This window comes from Octopus bimaculoides, chromosome 2 (assembly GCF_046866305.1).
Source record: "Octopus bimaculoides isolate indiv1 chromosome 2, ASM4686630v1, whole genome shotgun sequence".
In the NCBI taxonomy this organism is placed as follows: domain Eukaryota; kingdom Metazoa; phylum Mollusca; class Cephalopoda; order Octopoda; family Octopodidae; genus Octopus; species Octopus bimaculoides.
The window spans coordinates 173,423,212-173,435,347 of record NC_142929.1 but is presented as its reverse complement, the minus strand read 5'-3'; the positions used below and the strand labels follow the sequence as shown (position 1 = coordinate 173,435,347).

The 12,136-nt window shown below is 33.8% G+C and overlaps 1 long non-coding RNA gene across 1 annotated transcript; it reads left to right on the top strand.

The window, feature by feature from the left end:
- The first annotated feature begins 10,135 nt into the window (after positions 1-10,135).
- Positions 10,136-11,214, top strand: LOC128247128 (uncharacterized). The gene is made up of 2 exons (XR_008263553.2): positions 10,136-10,295; positions 11,119-11,214. It is a non-coding gene; the product is annotated as an uncharacterized LOC128247128 (long non-coding RNA).
- The last annotated feature ends 922 nt before the right edge of the window (positions 11,215-12,136 follow it).

The following is a 12,136-nucleotide window of genomic DNA, read 5'->3' as shown; positions in this document are numbered from 1 at the left end:
TCTGGAATTGAAAGCCGAAGTGGGCGGCGTTGCGTAGCACCAAAGATCCATATTATTGTTATAAACAGTAATAATGAGGTGGCTAGCAAAACTTCTACTTATACAGGTACTATATAAAATAATTGAAGAAAAGAAGGGTAAAGATACCGCTTGCTAAAAATCAAAGCGACAGCTTCAAAAACCACCAGTCTTACGATAAATATACACACGAGCAATGCAATGAACATTTTCAAAAATAGGCTTACCTTCAGAATGGAATACGAAGATAAATAATACGTATGCAAGTATCAATTGATTTCAGGCTTTGCATGACAAACATGCTAAGCAATCATCAGTTGGAAATAGTATTAGACATCTATTTCTAAAATATTCACTTCTCTTCTTCAATTATTTCATATTGTACCTGTATAGGTGGAAGTTTTGCTGGCCACCTCATTAGTACTGTTTATAACGGTAATAATACTTCACATACTTAAATTTTTATTGTTTATGATAATTTCTTTTTAAACGGAGCAGGAAGTTTAAAGTTAGTAACGTACACGTGTATATTTGTGCGTGTGTGTGTGTGTATGTGCGCGTGTGTGTGTGTGTGTGTGTGTGTGTGTGTGTGTTTGTGTTTGTGCTTGTCCCCTACCATCGCTTGACAACCGATGTTGGTGTGTTTACGTCCCTGTAACTTAGTGGTTTGGCCAAAAAAACTGATAGAATAGGTACTATGCTTACAAAGAATAAGTCTTGGAGCCGATTTGTTCGACTAAAGGCCATGCTGGAGCACGGCCTTGCTCCAGCATGGCCGTAGTCAAATAACTCACTTACCTTCGCAATATACTCTTTTGCCTACACAGTCATGTCTGCACTTGTACTCCTTTTGTGCTAGTGTACATCTCTCACTCAAAAGGTAATTAGCACTTTCGTCCCCTTTCCTGCAGGTTTTACATTTGCTGTCTGGCTGAAGTGTCTTTGATTTTTGCCTTTATTAAATTTGTTCTAATGTCTTGTTTCTGAGCAGCTATAAATAGCGTTTTCATCTCTCGTTTCAAGTTCCTGTCAATCAGCCAGAGCCAGCGATATATCATTCCAATGGATTTGGTTTGTTGCATGAATTTGGCCACACAATTCTATTTATTTCCACTTGCTTTTTCTGTTGCTCTTCCATTTCTCTTTGAATTTCCCTACTGTTTCTATCACTTTTCGAATATCTGGTTGCGGATAGTGTTCTTTCTTTACTCTACACAACACCAACCACAACACTAACAACAATATATTATTGTTGTTTTTGTTATCAGTATCAGATTGATGTTATTTTTATTTGATTTTATTGAATTCTTCACCCAAACTTTGTGAACGTTTTCAATTTACTTTCTCTGTATGTAATGTACATCACCTACACGTAGATACATTATCTTAAACCACACATAAAGAATTAAAAAATACTTCCTATTTTTTTTTTCTTTTAATATTTCAAACCTGATATTAAAAATAAAAACGACGAGAATATATAAAAATAAGAAAATTAGCAATATACACAAGCAATGCAAGGACGCCATCATCAGTAACACAATTAAAAAAGAACAACGTCGATAACAACAACATTGATGATGATGATGATGATAATGATGATGATGATGATGATGATGATGATGATGATGATGATGATGATGATGATATTACTCTAGGCGCTATTGTCCTAACTTATCGCCGGCAGAAGTGAGTAGAACATATATTTTTCCTTTGTAATTTGATTAACGAAACAAAAATATATTTTGAAAATAATGAAGTGTGCCTTGGAGCATGTATTTGAACAGCAAAAACGATTAAGATACTTAAATTATTCCAACCCTCCCTGCTTATGACGTTTTCCTGTTGTGTATCCAGTACTTCCGAACAAGTTTAGTATATCAATGTTCCACCTAAATACCTGATAGAATATAATGCTATATCCATGCTACAGTGTCAAAATTTAAATCTAGGTGGAGTAATCACATACATTCTTTTAACGATAAACGCAAGTTATATAGTACATCATTAGCAAAATTTATTTGAGTGTCTAAAGGAAGAAGTATTGGTTATTTATACGGATTGCACTCCAGTATAAAGTGAGTGGGTTGTTGCAATTATATTGCATGGAGCCGTTTGAAATTCTAGAGTTTAATTCAGAACTTATTAATAAACGTAATGACTTGTTAATCCGTTGTTTATATCTATTCAATGGAAGCTCTTTAAGGATTCCATGTTGCTAACTTATATATATATATATATATATATATATATATATATATATATATATATATATATATATATATATATATATATATATATATATATATATATATATATATATATATATATATATATATATATATATATATATATAAATTAATTAATGAGGGTAGAAATTGAAATTAATCAATTAAAACCAGTGGTCTAGCATATTAAAGAATCCGAGGATTAAAATTATATTACATACAAAAATAAGAGGAATGACCAGCAAATGTGGATCCCTATATGCTAGAAATAGATGCCGAATCATCTAACCACGAAAGAAATATGTTCTCAGTAAAAAATTTTGCGACAAAAACAGACTGTAAACGGGCAAGACAAATGAAAAAAAATGAAAAAAGTAATTTAGTATTTTTTCATTTGTCTTGCCCATTTGTCGCTAAATTTTTTACTGAGAACATATTTCTTTCGTGGTTAGATGATTCGGCATCTATTTCTAGCATATAGGGATCCACATTTGCTGGTCATTCCTCTTATTTTTGTATATATGTATATATATATATATATATATATATATATTATGAAAGTATATAAAATTAGATACATATTTCTATCGATTGCATTCCAATTCTTCCTTCTGTGATATTTCTCTACTTTTAGTCTTGCAACCCCTTTTAATCTTTTATAAAAGTATTAACTAAATCTTAGAATATTAATCATCCTTTAATTATCTCGTTTCTAATTGTCATAATGATTATTTCTACAATTTTTCAGTTTCTTTTATAACCATTTACTGATTCAATATATTGTTATAATTATATTTCATCATACTTCATTATAATATTATATTCTCGTATGATTTGATATACTCGATTTCATGGATTGTTAATCAGCTCCTTTAATTGTATGTCCTTGCTCCTATCATTCTATTTTCTGTTCTTCTATTCTTCATAGTCCTCTTCTTAAATATTTTCATCTTTCACTTTTCTGCTCTCTTTCCCACTCTTTCTCTTTCTCCTCGCTATCTGCCGACTTTTGTTTTCTAGACGTTTCACTCGATTTCTCCTTCGTCTTAATTAATGTCCCTTTGGGAATAACTCTGTAGTTGCTGCTACTCAAATTTAAATACTTTCCTCTCTGCTTAGACTACTTACTACATTACCTATCTTTTATCTCACTAGAACAAGTGTACTTGATGCATAATCGAAATTATCTAGTTCTCTATGGAGGTTTTTGACAATTAAATATCATTACTTCCTGTGTCTCTCTTGAAATTTCAACAAAGTTTCTTTCTCGCTGCAAAATTCTAAACACTTCTCACTGGTAATGGTTATAACCATGTTTGGCCGATTGAAACTGAATTGCACTGTTTGAAATCTGGGACGAGATGGCAGCTTTGTTTATTAAATCGCATGAGCTGGCAAGATCATTGTTTATATATGCTCCAAAATGTTAAATGATTTGACTATCCTACTCGTTGCTGATACGATAGTAACTGTATAATGACGTAATACCAATATCTTCCTTCTTTTGTTTGTTATATATGCATACTTTCTCACATACTTAGATATATACATATATGCGTACATATATACATACATACATACATACATACATGCATACATGTATATATATATATATATATATATATATATATATATATATATATATATATATATATATATATATATATATATATATATATATATATATATATATATATATATATATATTGTCACACTATAGATGCAATCAAGAGAGGACTTGTGTGCAGATAGACTCTCTACTCACTCTCTATTTCTCTCCCTCTCTCCTTATGCATGTATATATATATGTATATATATATATATATATATATATATATATATCTTGAGAGAGACACACACACAGAGAAATAGATAGATAGATAGATAGATAGATAGATAGATAGATAGATAGATAGATAGATAGATAGATAGATAGATAGACCAGTCGCAGGCTGTATCAACATGTCGGAAACCAGAATTGGCTGGGTACGTAGAATTGAAGGAATTCACAATTGTCATTTGTTGATAGTATGCTGTATGTACATGCACACACACACACAAATACACAAAAAAAAAAAAGAAACGCACGCACACATATTTATAGGCGGAACGTAGCAGTATGGTAAGAAGTTTGCTTCCCAACCACATGGTTCTGGGTTCGGTCCCACTGCGTGGCACCTTGGGGAACTGCCTTCGGGCCGACCAAAACGTTGTGAGTGTATTTGGTAGACGGAAACTGAAAGAAACACGTCGTATACATATATGCATATATATATATATATATATATATATATATATATATATATATATATATATATATATATATATATATATATATATATATATATATATATATATAGATATCAATATATATATTGGTTGGTGCGTTTATGCTCCCGTAGTTTAGCGCTTCTGCAAAAGACATCGATAGAAAAAGTACCAAGCTTACAAACAATAATTCCTAGGGTTGATTTTCTTCGACTGAGAGGGGGTGCTCCAGCACGGCTGCCGTCAAATGATTGAAATAAAGAAGAGAATAACAGAATACACACACACACACACACACATATATATAGTTGAAATTTACAAAAAAAGAAAATACGAAGACATGTGTGTAAACAACAAGCAAGTGTATTAGTATGACACTCCGTAAGGTGAGAAAGTCTTTTATTTTTCGATCCTACGGTCTTCAATATATATTTATATATATATATATATATATATATATATATATATATATATATATATATATATATATATATACGAGTGAGTAGACAAACGAAAGAAGGGCATTCACATTTATTGGAAGTTATATGGTTAGATCAATCTGGTTTAATCTATCTTTCTATCTATCTATCTATCTATCTATCTATCTATCTATCTATCTATCTATCTATCTATCTCTCTATCTATCTATCTATCTATATATATATATATATATATATATATCTCTCTCTATATATATATGGGAGAATGTACGAAAAAACAACAACAGACGAGGACAGGTGGTGTAAACAACAAAAGGATGTATTAGTATGACGCTCGGGAATACGGAAAGTCTTTAACGTTTCGAGCTTCGCTCTTCAACAGAAAGAATACGGAGACAAGGAGAAAAACACGGAGAAAAAAAATTGAATAGTGTTCAGTCAACGGTCAATCAGTGTAAATGTATCCACATATAAGGGTCAGATCCAATATTAATTGTAGATCCAACCCAATGATGGTTCCAAGTGTTGAGTGTGTATAAGGAAGAACACAAGTGGAGTTCTCTAAACCATGTTAGTGGATGTTGATGTATAGACACTGTGTGGATCACAGGTCAGTACTATTAATTTTGCGTTCTTTCATTTAGAGTCTGAGATGTGAGAATCCACGATAAACCTTTGGCATTAAAAGGACATTTAGCGATTAAATTATATATATATATGTTCCAGTTTTCTACCAAACGGCCAAGCGGCCTCTCCTTACCATCGTATTATCCTTTCACTCATGTCCGAAGAAATAATAAGATGTCATAAGCCTTCATTTTCCATTCAGATGTATCAAGACTTATTTATCATTATAAAGAATTAAATGAAAGGCCAAACTTATTATGTCCCAAACAGAAGGTCAAGTGACATGGGTCAGGGAAGCTCTGAATAACTAATCTGTCGGTCACTCAAATACAGACTTACACACAGACACACACAGACACACACACACACACACACACACACACACACACACACTCACATGCACATGCATATACACACGCGCGCACACAAACTGATGCAGCTTCGTGGTCTGATCAAGAAGTATCCAGACTGTTGCCATTGTAACGACGCTAAAGCCCGCAGAGTAAAGTTGCTTGGCACAGTTTGACCTTGAACTATGCTGTATATGCGAACTAAGTTTTAACATTCTAGCTCGCTTCTGCTGTTTATAGCAGTGCTTCGAATGAATGTGTTTAGCATGTGATCGTCCCATTGATCATGAATCTGCATCAAATTTTGCCAGAAGCTTGGCGATAGCTGTTCAGAGGCCTACGCAAAGTTACAGAAAGTGTATTGTGAGGAGTGTATGAACAGCAAAAATATCGATTGTGATGAACGTTTTGAGAGACCCAGAACCAGCAGAACTGCGAGAAACGTAGCAGATGTGCGTCTAGTTGTGAGGGGAAGTCGTCGAATCACCACTGATGAGTTATCAGAGGATGTTCAAATTAGTTAAAGTTCAGTCCAGTCTATTTATCCCTGAAGGTTTGGGTATGAGACGCGTTTTTGCGAAGTTTGTGGCAAAACTACTTTCAGCTGATAACGCACTTGCCCATCAGCGTAGCGTGTACAGCAGCTTTTGGCGAGGCACTGCATTCCCTTAGTCCGACGGCCATCGTATTCCCGAGATCTCACCCATTGCGACTTTTTCTTCCATCCAAAAATCAAATTCCGCTTGAAAGGAAGAAGATTTCAGAACGACAAAGAAATCAAAGTGAATGCGACGAGGCAGCTGCTCATTATCCCCGCCCCCCCACCAAAAAAAAAAAAATGAGTTAGTTCCAGGAATGCTTCCATAAGTGGACACTTCGCTGGATTAAGTGTGCTGCTTCCGAACGGGACCACTTTGAAGAAGATTAGATGCTAAACTGGTACGTGTTGTAGTTTTGTATTTATAGTACCAGTCCGGATACTTATTGATCAGGCCTCGTATAGAAAGATATACAGAAGCAGGTATATATTCATATATACATGTGTGTGTGTGTGTGTGTGTGTGTGTGTGTGTGTGTGTGTATGTGTGTGTGTGTGCGCGTGTGTGTGTGTGTGCGTGTAACAGATATACATATCATACACACACACAGAGAATATGTGACAGACAGATAGGCAGGAGCATATGTGAGATTGATTTAGAAAAGTAAAAGTTGACTAGGTGTATCGCCATTTTCATGGACAATAGCCGATCTCCACCCCAATGCTACTTCCTATTATAAACCAAATACGATGTAAACAGAAGTAACCGCCTTTTTAACATATGAACCACTTTTGTGCTTTTTGTCTTATACAATGTCAAAACATTTCGTATCATATCTTCCCGTCAGTACCACAGCGTAGTTACCTGATGTCTTCTTTTTAATCTATTGACGTCTATCATTGAATACCAACCAGATTAACGCACAGTTCCTGTCTATTATTTAAATGATGTTAGACCCAATACTATGGGAGACTCAAAAGACACAAATTATACATATAAGATAAGGAAGCAGTCAAGCATAGGGAACAATTTAATCAACATATCCATCACCTTTGAATTAGCGACGCTGAATCAAGTACCCATGCACACGCGTAATTACTTCCTTTATAAGCTTATATAAACCTGAGTACATTAAATTTGCACGGAATAAGGGACTATAAAGGTTAATTTTTGTGGCGGAAGTAGACTTTTCATTTAAGGAGGGAGAGAACGTTAATAAAAAAAAAAAGAAAGGATTCAAAATTTATAGCGTAACTAACCAACTCTGACTCAGCCTTCAGCTTTTTTCCATCTGAGAGTTTTTCTATGAAAATATTCTACATGCTAATATTTATAACTTTGTCTATATCGAGATCCACTGCAAAAAAAATATATTTCAATCCTCTCGAAATTTCTAAATTTTTATAATGCAAACATCTTTCAAAGCATACTGGTAAGGAAAAAGCTTCTAAGTTGGATGGCGAAAACTCGAAAAGGTTCTTCGGTATAGCGATGGGCATTTGTGTCAGGTTCGCTCATCGATGTGTCCAGAGATACTCCGGTTAAAAAGTCTAATAAATATCAAAGTGTGTGTGTGTGTGTGTGTGAGAGAGAGAGAGAGAGAGAGAGAGAGAGAGAGAGAGAGAGAGAGAGAGAGAGAGAGAGAGAGAGAGAGAGAGAGAAGAGAACGAGAAATAGAGACAGACACAAACAGAGAGGGAAAGAGGAAAATTCGTTGGATTTCAGCTCCTCTAGGCCTTCTCAGTGCCGCATACTCATGTCGGACAAAAATTCATTGGCTCTGATCTAGGGAAAAAATATTAAAACTTACACTATGTTGCCATTAGCCGCTCAGCTAATTAAAAACCCGGTAAATTCAATCGACAGAGTATTTAATTAGATTAACGATCTATGTACTACACTTAATGTAAACCTTTTATTTATAAGCCATTCTAATTAAAATATCGCCTCATTTCTACAGCAATAAGACAACATTCTAATGACTAAACAGCAAAATAGCAATAAAATATCCCGTTATATTACATTTGTACTTCCTGTAAATTAATATTTAACACAATGACAACATCCGATTATTTGATCCTAGCTTCTTGTGAGTTCGAGTGTTACAAACAAGCGGAAAGTGTAGGTGGTATGCACGAGCGATCAGCCTTCATCGTAGTCATTCGACATGCTAGATATAGTTTACAAATTTATGTCAAATTGTAGTTTAGCTTCCACCATACAGAAAAGTCAGTGAATATTGAAGTACATAGACACATAATCAGCATGGTCTCATCTCACAAGTCTTTGATCTTGATCATAGATGTGCCCAATCAGATTAGACAACAATAAAAAGACAAATAAAAGAGTGAACAGAAAAGAAACATTTGCAAAACCAATGTTTTGTCGGGTGATTTCTTGCCACTTGGTACATATGACAATAGATGAATGTTCCTTGAATTTTCAATCTGAGCGCAGAACTTTCCAGAGGCTAAAGACTTACAATCTGTGTAAGTGCATTTGTAGCAATAATCAAAACGATAGCAACTGCAGCAAGTAGCACTAGTAGCATCTCATGCAACGTTGAATTTCTCTGTAAAACAACAATCTCAAAATTTTGCAATTCCACCTATTATTATTATTATTATTATTATTATTATTATTGTTGTTGTTGTTGTTGCTGTTGTTATTATTATTATTATTATTATTATTATTATTATTATTATTATTATTATTGTTACTATTAATATTATTATTATTATTATTATTATTATTATTATTATTATTATTATTATTATTTTTATTATTATTATTATTATTATCATTATTATTATTATTAACTATTGCTGTTATCATGTAGACAAAAAAAAAGAAGAAAAAAAAACGGAATAATTTGTATGAGAATGCGAACATATGGGGATATATTACTAGTATGCCATTACTGGTAATGTAGAAGAATGTGCACCAAAATGCAATCAGCAGAACTGGCCAAGGGCTGTGGTCAATGTTACTGAATAGCAGATAAGACCAAACATCTAAAATATATTTGCAGCAGAAAGGAATACCAAGAGATCTCAGATGCAAGTTCTTTGATGAAGGGTATTAGATTAAGAACGCAAATTAACATGGGTACATGTTTGTGTGTGGGTGTGTGGGTGGGTGAGTTTGTGTGTGTATATACAAACATACATATATGTATGTACGTGTGTTTGCATGTATATACATATTTAAAAGTGTGGGTATTTATTTGTATACGTACGTGCATGTGTATGTATATATATATATATATATATATATATATATATATATATATATATATATACATAAGAATAAATCTAAATATCTATATTTTTCTCTCTCTCTTTGTATATATATATATATATATATATATATATATATATATATATATATATAAATATATACATACATACACACATACATATGCACATATATGTGTTTATTTATACACATATTCATAGGTATACACACACAAAACATACACACACATGCATACATACATGCATACCTATAAATATACACAGGCATATGTATATGTATCGCATATATATGTGTATGTGTATGTGTATGTGTATCACTGTGTGTTTTAGTAGTCTTTATGACGTTATGAGGCTTGTAAGAGAGGGATGTGTGCGTTTGAGAGAGAGAGAGAAGGAAGAAGAGAGAGAGGGGAGAAAAGAGAGAGTGGTGAAGAGAGAGAGAGAGAGAGTGTGTGTGTGTGTGTGAAGAAGAAAGAACATTTGATTCAGCAAGAACATTATATAGAAAGATAGATAGATGAATACCAAATGCAACAGGAGAGAAGTGGGAGATAAATAACGTAATTTGGTGGGTATTATATATTTCAGAATTTCTTTTAGGTCTGGTTTGATTTGTTTACTGTATTTTTATTCAACCTGATAACAGCTTTACTAAATATGTTTAGTGATTTCTTATATTTTGGTTAATGGTTTTCTATTATCTTTGCAGAATATTTTTTTTTTTGCATATTGTCCTATTGTTCTGTTGTCTTTCTTCAGATATTTAGTAGCATGTTAACTCGTTAATATATACCCCACCACGACTACCACCACCGCCACGCATATATATATAGACAGTCGCTAGCAAAGTCTTATGCGCTATAAAGTAAACGACATTTATCTATCTATCTGAATACACAGAAACATGTACATACAAACACACACACACACACATATGCATAGACACGCGCGCGCACACAAACACACATATGCATACACAGGCACACGCACACAGGCACACGTCCCCGTTATTGATTTCATTTTCTTTAGAACGAATCAGACTTCGCTAAACTTTTATTGGACAAGATCTGATATATAGCCGCATAGATACGCAATTAAACATATGAAGACTCATATACATACATAGTAAACCCATTTTTTCGAAATGCATTTGCAGCTGAAAAGGCAGAGTAGAAAGTAGGAAGTAAAACGGAAAACTTATTGGAATTATATTCCAAAATTAAAGTATTATATAATAACCGTGCTAGGTGCTGCCAAATTTGTGAGTCTATGAAACTCAAAATGTTGCTTCTCCTTGACTGCAGTTTGCAATTTGATTATGAGAGAAAGAGATATTCACACTAGGCCTCTAAGTAAAATACAGTAAATTCATGTTTCCTTTCATATTTCAGTGTAGCAGTGGATTTCGAAAACCAAACCGACTGAAAGCACAACCTACAATGAATCAAGTTGTAGCGAGAGATTCTACTATTAAAGCGATTATTTTATTCTTTAACTTGTTTCAGTCATTTGACTGCGGCCATCCTGGAGTACCGCCTTTAGTCTAAGAAATCGACCTCAGGATTTGTTCTATGTGTGCCTCGTGCTTATTCTATCGACACTATTGCCGAACCGCTAGTTTACGGGGACTTAAACACACCAGTATCGGTTGTCAACCGATGGAGGAGGGGGACAAACACAGACACACACATAATTCTCTCACACACATACAAACACATATATATATATACGACGGGCTATCGACACTATTGCCGAACCGCTAGTTTACGGGGACTTAAACACACCAGTATCGGTTGTCAAGCGATGGAGGAGGGGGACAAACACAGACACACACATAATTCTCTCACACACATACAAACACATATATATATACGACGGGCTACTTTTCAGTTTCCCTCTACTAAATCCACTCACAAGGCTTTGGTCGGTCCGAGGCTATAGTAGAAGGTGCCACGCAGTGGGGCTGAGCCCAGAAACATGTGGTTGGGAAACAAGCTTCTTACCATAAGTCACTCTTACGCCTATACACAGTCACTCCATGCTCAAACTTATGCAATATATTACCACCAATCAGCAAGTCAAACGAAATCAGTCCCATTTCTTAAAAAAAAAGTCGTGATTTTAAGTACGTTATGAAGTACCAAATTTGACAAGAAACCCAACACTGAGTTTTGCCATTAAATCAAGCAAAAATAGTTTTGCTATCAACATTTTACTACCAAGTCAAGCAAAGAAGTCATTTCAAGAAAAAATATTTTCTTTTCCAGTTCAGAATTACAACTTTTTACGTGTGAATCAAGTGGTTTATGTTAGCCAATGAAAAGTGATGTCTTATCGCCATTTTGAATAGAAGTACAGTTTTGATTATAGAACCATATGTTACCCAAAGAGGTTGAATATTCTTGAATT